We start from the raw sequence: 9,938 nt of genomic DNA on the forward strand, positions 1-9,938 counted from the left end.
AATGCATGAGGCGCAAATACAACCTAGAAAGGGTAGATCGTGTGGCAGTGAGCTGTTAAAGCTGCAGGAATTAAATGATATGAGGAGCATTGGAAGCTAGAGAACTAGTAAACTTTCAGCATCGTATGGCGCGCAAAGCTATCCTTGAAATATGCAAATATCCTCTTTGTGAGAGGGCACACATGCGTAGGTATGTAACTACAAACAAAAATCTACATATGTACATATGAGTAGATATATAAAATTGTAATGCTCTTTCAGCGCCAGCTGATTGCATGCATATTTGTTTGTGTTTTTGTGCGATAGATTAGAAGCGCGGTAGTGCGAATGCTGGAACAGTAATTTGCATACGCCGCGTGAGGCGCGTTGATGTGCAAGCGCAGATGAGAATTTATTTACAATCATACACACGTGCAAGTGAGTATGTGCATTAGGGCGGTCCCTAAAAATACCGACATACATGTGCACCCGCTTATTTTATGTTATGTACAATATAAAAACATCAAACAAATTTAAAAAATTTTTAAAATAATTTTAGGGGTCGAAACCAAGTTTTAAAAAAATTATTTTTTTTTTGGTTTGTTTTAAATCGAAAAAATTCTACAAAATTTTAATTTTGACCGGTTATAATTCAACGATTTCATGAATTTATATGAATATGTTTCAATAATATGCCAAATTTATTAGATTTCAAATCAATTTTTTTATTTTGCGAATTTTTTTTTTATCAAAATTTTTTAAACTCTGAAGTCCTGAAATTTTCGTGGATGTCTTTACTTTTTACGTAGAACCAAATAAACGTGGGCCACGTACAAAACTTAGAAGTTGATATTTTTAAGGACCACCCTAATGTGTATAAATATGCTTATACTTGGGTACATACATATATACACACCTTTTTGTTGACAAGGGCGTACCACCTAGGCGCTACTAACTACTTAAAAAATCACGAATGCGAATATGGATACGAATATTAGGTCGAGAAATATTCGGGAATGAATAGAAGTACTAGAACGATTGCAAAATCGAACGTGATATCTTATACAAATACCTGTAAGAAATGCTTAATTAAAAGCGAATATAAACACGAATACGATTACTGACACTGCAGCGAATACTAGTACGAACATGAATACAAATACAAAAACTAATAGAAATCCGAATGCAAATAAGAATAAAAATAAGTTTCAAACTATAAATTTTATAGCATATTCGTATTTAGCCTGAGAACATAGTATGTTCCAACATTTATATTAAAATCGGAAATTCCCTTCTAATTTTGCGCGTAAAACATGGCCTCTTCGACCACTGTGCGCCTGTGAAACTTCCTACTTGCCACAGACCGTTGTTTGCTAAGCTTAGCAGCTTTCGTTCAAGTGTATCCCTGTATGAAGTCTTCAGAAAACTACCAAAGCCGAATCTCTTAGATCATGATACAAATTTTTAAAGATCACTTCGCTTAGGGGCTGAGACCCTTCACTTAGATCACTATTTGTCCCATTTTGAGCTAGCCTGGTTGGCTCTTATAGAGAAACCCTGCCAGTGTGCGCCCTGTCTTAAAAAATTCCTAAGCCTCCATCGCATATGGATATTCATACACCAATAAATGCAGCCGATGCAAGGCACATACACATATATATAAGCCTGCACACATATACTTAGCATACATTCATACATATTCACTAACCTTACTTTCAGCAATATGACAATCACATTAATCTCCAGCCAACTCATAGGTCCAACAGTGCGTATGAGTGCTATACAGCTACACAACTAAAAAGCATTGCATGGGACAACTCAGCTTCAAATGCTAAATGCGCGCTCTTCATGCAAGTTCAATAACTTGACAGCAACTCCAAAGATAGCCTGACATATGTCTACCGAACTTAAGTAATTTCACTCCTCTGGAAAATCCATATACACATACATATACGTATAGCAGCGAGCATATCAGCCTATCAGCCTGCCGTGGCGTATACGTAATCAACAGGCAGGCAGCATGGCTAGCAGGCAAAGCATAATTTATGATTTTATGCACTTATGCAAATGGCTGCAAGCAAGGTTGACGCACTTAGCGTTCATTGACAAGCGCATGCATTCGCAGATTTACATATGTATAGCTTCAATTATATACATATGCATATGTAAGTTACTAACGCAGATAAGAACCATATCTTTAGTTATAGTTATATGTCTATACCTTTAAATATATATTTATTTAGGTATTTAAGTCAGCATGTCTACATTGTCCACAGCATGCACTTAGTTAGTTAGTTAGGTAGGTAGGTAGGTAGTTGGTTTTCGTTTTGTCTTGGGATTTATTGCATAAAATCTCAATTAACCCACAAACGAAAATTGATGTTCTACTAATTTAATATGCAGCTTGCGATAGTCGAATTGCTAATGCTTAATTATCGATTTAGTTTAGGAAACTCATTAGTATGCCTTCTGCTTTCGAAGCCTTTCTTAGCTGAAAGCTAAAATTGTACATGTATACATACACACATACAAACATACATATATATATATATGTATATTCGTAGCACTTGACAATCTTCTTGCCTCTCTCACTGGGAATATGCTTGAAAATATATTAATCTTCAGCCAGCTTCTTGTCGCTCGGAATGCACGTTGAATGCATTATTATTGAATTATGTATTTTCAAACATAATACTTTTTAGTACTAATTTTGAATTTTTCCCTCTTTCAATCTTTACTCTAATATTGCTTGTGAAATGCATTTTCTCCTACTAATTTATAGCTTTTTTAAATTTTTGTATATCTCTCTTCTCCTTGGCACTTGCATGCTATTATGCAAAAAGCAACGGAAAGTGTTGCATTTGCTCATCAGTTATTCAAGCTGCATACGCTTAACTTTCTTTCTGTTACAGCTACTTACATTGATATACATTTTCGCGCAATTTGTAATACAAACGTAGTAAGAGCACAAAACGGCATTAAGAAAATATTAAAGCGATAATTTTAAATAGGCGAGAGTTAAATTACCCGAAAGATTTCGTTGCAATTTTGGCGGAGAGGTTTTCAGGTTTTATCTCGGTTTATTGAAGATTTCAATTAATCCACTTGGAGAACTCATCAAATCAAATTCATATCATATGGGCCTACATAGGTGAAACAGATTTCTGATACTTGTACAATGTATATCAGTGGCGAACAAAAGTATTGGCTTCGTGAATTTTTCGCAATATATGCAAAGTTCTTTATTCTAATTTATTTTCAATCATTTTTTATAAAAACATAGTTCATCCTACACCCAAACAACATAAAAATAAAATCTCTAAACTTTGTGCAAAATTCAGGAAAGTTCAACAAATTTGCATACTAATTTGCCGCTTGCTATTCATATATCCCATTAAATTTTAGTACAACAAAGTGCAAGTTTGAAGGTACTTGAGAATCGCCTTGATTTTTGGAAATTTTTTTATTGGAAGTGTTGCTCAAAATAATTGGCGAACATACTTTGCGTGAAAAAAAAGTCCAAAAATCAACTCGATTTTCTAGCAACTTCAAACTGCACTTTGTTATACTAAAATTTACTATAAAACTGCATACTTCGAATTTTTCATAAAAATCTGAATAGAAAGCTGCAAAGTAGTATGCAAATTTATTTAATTTTCCTGGGTTTTGCACAAAGTTTACAATTTTAATTTTTATGGTTTTCGTGTAGTAAGAACCATGTATACATATAAAATATTATCGCAAATAAATTGGAATAAAAAACTTTGCATATATTTCGAAAAATTCACTGTGCCAATACTTTTGTACATCACTGTGTAAATATTTGCGGCTTACTAGTATATTTAAGTGTTTTCAGCCGCTAAAAAATTAAATACCAATCGTTTAATAAATTCAATGAATATGGGTATCATTCGACATGGTTTGAAAAGGGTTGCCTGTTTAAAAAATCAAATTCAACCTGCATCAGGGGAAATAGGTAAGTGGCATATTTCAATAAAATTTTGGGATTCTGCTCGGAAATATTTTGAAGAGAGCTGCCATCAGTTTGAAAAATCGAATTTAATTTAATTATACACAATTTTTAAATTTTGGTTAATTTTTTTTTAATAAATAAATTATAATTAAAAAACTATCAAACACTTGCATATTGTACTCCATGAAATTTTCCATATTTTCCCACTAAGGCGGCATTTGTTGTTGTGAGAAAAAAATAACGATTTAAAAAAGAAAGCAAGTCAAAACATTTCTGAATTTCAAAGAAAAACTTGGTTTATGCAGTCGTTTTTAATCACTGCAAAGCGCTTTATGTGTCAGTATCTATAAACAAGGCATATCCCAGCAAGAACAGTGACGGTCACTTTCCTAGTAACGTGACCGTCACGCGTGCCCATTAAGTTCGGCACGTTTTGCTATCACATTCTTAATAGTGAATCAAAAATGCTCCCAGAACTTTTGTGTGCGTGTGATTTTTCAAACCAAATAGTTTGCCTGGTTGCTCATATGTGAAAAGATTAGCTTGACTACTTACTCATATGCGAAAGATACCGCGCAAGAAAAAACAATAGATGGCACTCCAATCAAAAATTATTACATGTGTGTGAGTAACAGCATAAAATTTGCGTTTGTGTTGGAGTTTCAGTCACGCTGGTTTTGCTGGGATGATGACTGCGGGGGAGTTCCCGCTTCTATGCTTCTTCACGTTTGAAATGAAGCTTTAATTTCATAGCCTCAGAGCTGACGTTCAGCACATCATATTCTCCAATGAGAATAGCTACTTAAAATTTTTGCATATTCCAAGTTCCAATGCTGTTGCTGTAATTCCTGCCATCAACGCACAGAACCTGCTTATATTTATTTTATTTTTTACTATTTTTATTTTGCGATGTTCCAACCAACCATTCGAGTGCTCTTCGAACAACTGCATCATAACCAAGAAGAATGAATTAATAAAACGAATAAAACAAAAAATAAATGAAAAAATGCATTTAATCCAAACGTGATTCATTGTTATGCGTATAGCGGAAAGAGCGGTTTGTATTTAGTTAGTTTGCAAAAATTTAAGTGGGGTTTAAAATTGTATTGTACTTCTTCAGTGTGACGTAAAATTTGTGCAACAGAATATTAATTTTTTTCTGAGAATTTTTATGTATAAAAACGCAGTAATAATACTGCGGTGATGTAAGGTTCTTGTTTTCAGAAGTGGTGACAAACGTATAGCGGAACGACATCTGATGATAAATTTCCTAATGCGAATACTTAACTTCTTAACATTGCATATATAACTCAGGAGCGCATCCAGGAGAATAGAGGGGAGGTAGCGCAAATTCTCTCTTCTTCAGAGTCAAAAGAGGATCAATTTCTTGCAGGGGATGTGGAGCAGGAGGCAGCTCGCTGTCAACGACCCTCCAATGACGGAGTTGGTCCCCTTTCACAAACCCAGAAGAGGAAGAGAAAGGGGAAGAATCAGAGGGTGAAACGCAAGCAGATAAAACGCTCGTGTGTGGCTAGCCAAACTACTCCTTCCGCTGCATCCAGTAAGCGGCTGAGGCACTCCAGAAGCCGGTTACTCCAGAAGCCGGTGGGACCTTGGTGAGTGTATCTACATCCAAATTTGCTGGTGAGCGCTGCAAGAGAAGCAAAAATTACGGCGACACTCACCAATGCCTGCCCCGATTCCTCGAGTCAAAGTGTGGCATTGCCAACTTCCAATCTTGCGCTGAACACTCGAGTACAGTGACAGAGAAATGCGGTATCAACCCGACAGACCTCTAGCGCCACGAAGCCCTTGCCTAATACCAAAGGGCAGAAGTGATGCAAGGGTCGGTCGAAGCAGTACTGCCCTCGCTATACTCTCAAAGTATCAAAACACTCCAACTACGTCAGGAGGTCTGGGGAACCGGCCAACTTATTGTGAGGCAGTAAACTGCCTCGGCTCATTGCCGTAATTGGGAGGGCGGTTTCGACTCGGCAGGTGACTAATGCAGAAAATAAACACTGCAAGAGCCATCTGGTTCGGGAACTTCAGTCAATGATGGTGAGTATGAAGCATTGTGGTGAATTGCATTTCACAAGCTATTTGGTATTAGCTCAAGGCTGTGGGCAAAGAATCCTAGATCAAGATCTGACATGCTTTCCTGCCTCCGTGCCCGAAATCCGGAGATTGACACCAAGCACTCAAAAAAAAAAGGGTAGCAATCGAGAAGGTAGAGAAAGTTATACTCTCTGGTCGTGTATGGAAATCGCTTTAGTATCTTTTTTGGGACACAATTTCATAATTGGTCCTAAATCAGTGACCAAAGCGATTCGAATTACCATCCACTCACTCTGTGGACTGAGTGTGTTACTTGATGCCACCATCCTATACGACGAAAACTCAGTCAAAACGAGACCATGTCTTTTAGTGTCTTCTTATTCAACTGTGACCAAACTTGTACAGTTCTGATGTCAGGACTTGGTGGCAGCGAGGTTGATCTTCAAGAGGGAAAACGGGTGGAAACACTTCACTATTGCCTCCGCTTATTTTCCATACGACTCTCTTTTGCCGGCACCTCCGGGAAAAAGTTCTTTGTTGTGATGCTAATTCCCGGAATAAAATCGGATGCAGCAGCAAACGCAATGCGAGAGGAGATTGGTTTTCCTAATATATCCTGTCAAATGGGCTTAGTATCTTAAATGTGGGTGCTAAGCCAAAATTTTGTATGCCTAGAAGCCAGTATGTGATCGACCTTATTCTAACTAGCTCTCAGTTATTGTTATCAATCCTAACCTGGAAAGTCCTGAGTGAACTCGGACTACAGATACTCCGAGTTTAAACTTGGTGAGAAAGCTATTTGCTCTCTGCCAATGTGACACTTGAAAAAAAGAACTGGCCGTGTTTTAGGGAGAAACTTGGGAACCAGACCACGGCGCTACTTAGGATACGATCCACTCCAGCTACTGATGAAGCGCTTGCTAATTTAACTTATTCTTTTGAGTCTTTTGACAATTTCAAATCGCTCGGTCCTACCTATTGCACTTAAAGAACCTACCTATTGTACCTTGAACGTGGAGCGTGATTTTAGGCGACGGGTCCCAAACTCAGCGAGCAACTATAAACTAGAAAATTTAGCTACTTAAAGGCAGTGGACCTATGAACCGAATATGTCGCAGCGGCCTCGCTAAAGCATCCTCTCTGTCCCGCTATTTCGCTCTTTCTCTCTACTAACCCAGACTAAAACTTATGGAAAAAATTCAGAAACCGCATGAAATAAAAAAAAGTTACTTAGCAGCCCTGAAAGACTTGGCTTTAATAATGAAAATAAATGTTACATAGTGATGTTAATAACATCGCTAAACGTACATTCTTTAATAAAAAAAAAAATTTTTCATTAAAGTTCAATAAAAAATTTTGTTCATCCATAAATGCTTAAAATTATTTATGTTTTTGCCACTCAATATCAAATTCATGTTCACAATGCCCCACCACAATGCATCGGCATGCAAATACCTGTGATAGCCACAAAAATACGCAAATTAGGCCTTTCTAACACATAGCCACTCTCCTAATTCAAATGGAACAAAATTTACAATTCAATTAGACTGATCAAATCAATCAATAGGCAATTATTGCAACAACGATACATGCAAATTTCTTTGACAGCCGGTGCAGGAGTGAAAAGACTTGATATGGGTTAGTAAGAAATACTTGTAGCCAAGACGAATATACATACATACATATATGTACGCACACAAAGAGTAAAAACTACATACCTACATAAACATCACTTGCTACTGTCGATTTATCAATCAGCGTCCACAGGAAACGCCCCCATATGCCAAAAGGGCAGCTCATGGCAAGCACAAAAAAAAAACTAACAATTTACACAAATGCAGGCTGTTCAAAATCGCCCATACATACTCCCACAATCCCAATGTCGATATAACCCAGCTGAAGGTATGTCTACACGCTGCCACATCCAATTGCTCAAAAAAGGCACTCATGCTTTCCATCCATCACTTTCAATGATTCATGCACTCATTTCTTGATTCATCTGCCAATATCCCGAACTTGGCTAAGTTATTCAGCATACCAATCTTTTGATTTGGATTTTGATTTTGGTTTTTGTGCTTTGTGCTTTAAGTACACACACACACACTCACGCACACACACACGCAGTGACCAGCGCTTGTGCAAACAAACATCAGCAGCAAGTGCCCTGACAACCTAAACTTGCGTCAATCGGAGCAAAAGCAGCTGCAACAACAACAACAACAACAACACCAGCATACAAACATACAAACAAACACACTTAACATGTATGCAGTTGTTTTAACAACACCAATTTTGTTGACATATCGCCTCGTAGTTTGGCCCGCAACTGTCACCAAGGCAAGCTTGTCGAACGTGAAAAATCAAGTAGAAATTTTTGCGCAAAAGCAAAAGACATTCATCACTACTTGTTATTCAGATTTCGCATTTACTTTTGTGTAGCTAGAGTCGATGTAGGCGAAATCAGAGCTACGCTCTTCTTCCTTTTCCTCTCCTCCTCTGCTTCTGCTCTACTACGAAGCCCCTATCTCCTCTCAACTTCCCATCTATCCAAGCAGTCAAACTTCCATATTCATCCTTTAGCTGCGTCAGTCAATCACGTGTCATTCTCCATACAATTTGGTGTCTCAATGCGTTCGGTGTTGCTGCCTGCCTTTGTTCGCTTGCTAAGTTGCTTTGCTCTTTACGCTTCATTGTCACAACTCAACCAAGCAGTCAACCAATTCATGGCAACCTCCCACAGCATTCAAAGTCGCACTCAAGTCACTGAGCACTACTAAGCAGTAAGTCGAGCGGTGAAGCGCTCAATGCTCAAATACATACATACATACATAAGTATATACAACAATAAAAGCAAAAGAGCGTAAAGAATGTCCTTGGATATCAAATCATCAGATAGAATAGTTTTGTTTTGCGGTTTGCCAGCATTCCGACCGCTTTTCAAAATTGCCTTCATGCTAACAATTATTCATTGTGGTAAGCAAGAATGTATCAGTTGGTAGGTGTGTGTGTGTTGGAATTGGGCCAGTGGAAACACGTTATGAATGAGAGAAAGCAAATTCTGTGTATTAATTGCACTCAAAGGGCTTCGCAGATCATAATTTATGAATTTAAAGAAAAATTCACTAGGAGTGCCAATTACGGTCGAAATTCGAAAGTTTTTCTAGTTTTTTAAAACCCTTGGAGAGGTTTTTAACTTAGCACGTTTTTAAACTTATAAGATGCAAAATTCCTTATTGGAAGATCTCCTGCTTTGGAACTAAAACGTGACTAATTTTTTTTATATCTTTGAGGGCATTTAGAAGACTTTGGCAGAATTTGGAATTGACCTGATACATTCCAGTACATACATAATTCAAGGAGTTTCAAAAGCACTAAAATTTTATAACTCAAAAAAATCCATAATTCCACTAAATTCGATACTTTTCGATAAACGTACATTTCGGTGATTCGATTAATTTTGATAACAAAAACATGCTTGTATCTCGATATGAATCGATAACTCGATAAACTTTGGATACCTCTATAAATTTCTATAACTCGTTTAACTTTGGTAGGTCCATATTTTTCAAAAGCTATCGACAAATTTCGATAACTCGTTACACTGTGGTAAAACGATAAATTCCTTTGGGCGGTGATAACTCGATAGCTTATATAACTTTGAAATTTCGATAACGATTTATTGATACCGATAACTCGATAAGTCGAAAGAAGTCGATGCATTACGATGACTCGATAAATTTGGTTAGCTCTTTCAATAATGTTAATTAAATAAATATCGAAAACTTAATAAACTTCATTAATTGAACAATTTTTCATAATCCCATAAATTTGGACAACTAATTTTCTGATGTCTGTTAATTTGAATAATTCCATGCATTGCGATAACTCAATAAACATGGATAACTCGATAAATTTCGATAACTATAAA

This window comes from Rhagoletis zephyria, unplaced genomic scaffold (assembly GCF_001687245.7).
Source record: "Rhagoletis zephyria isolate East Lansing unplaced genomic scaffold, Rhagoletis_zephyria_1.1 Rzeph_scaffold_00571, whole genome shotgun sequence".
Classification (NCBI taxonomy): domain Eukaryota; kingdom Metazoa; phylum Arthropoda; class Insecta; order Diptera; family Tephritidae; genus Rhagoletis; species Rhagoletis zephyria.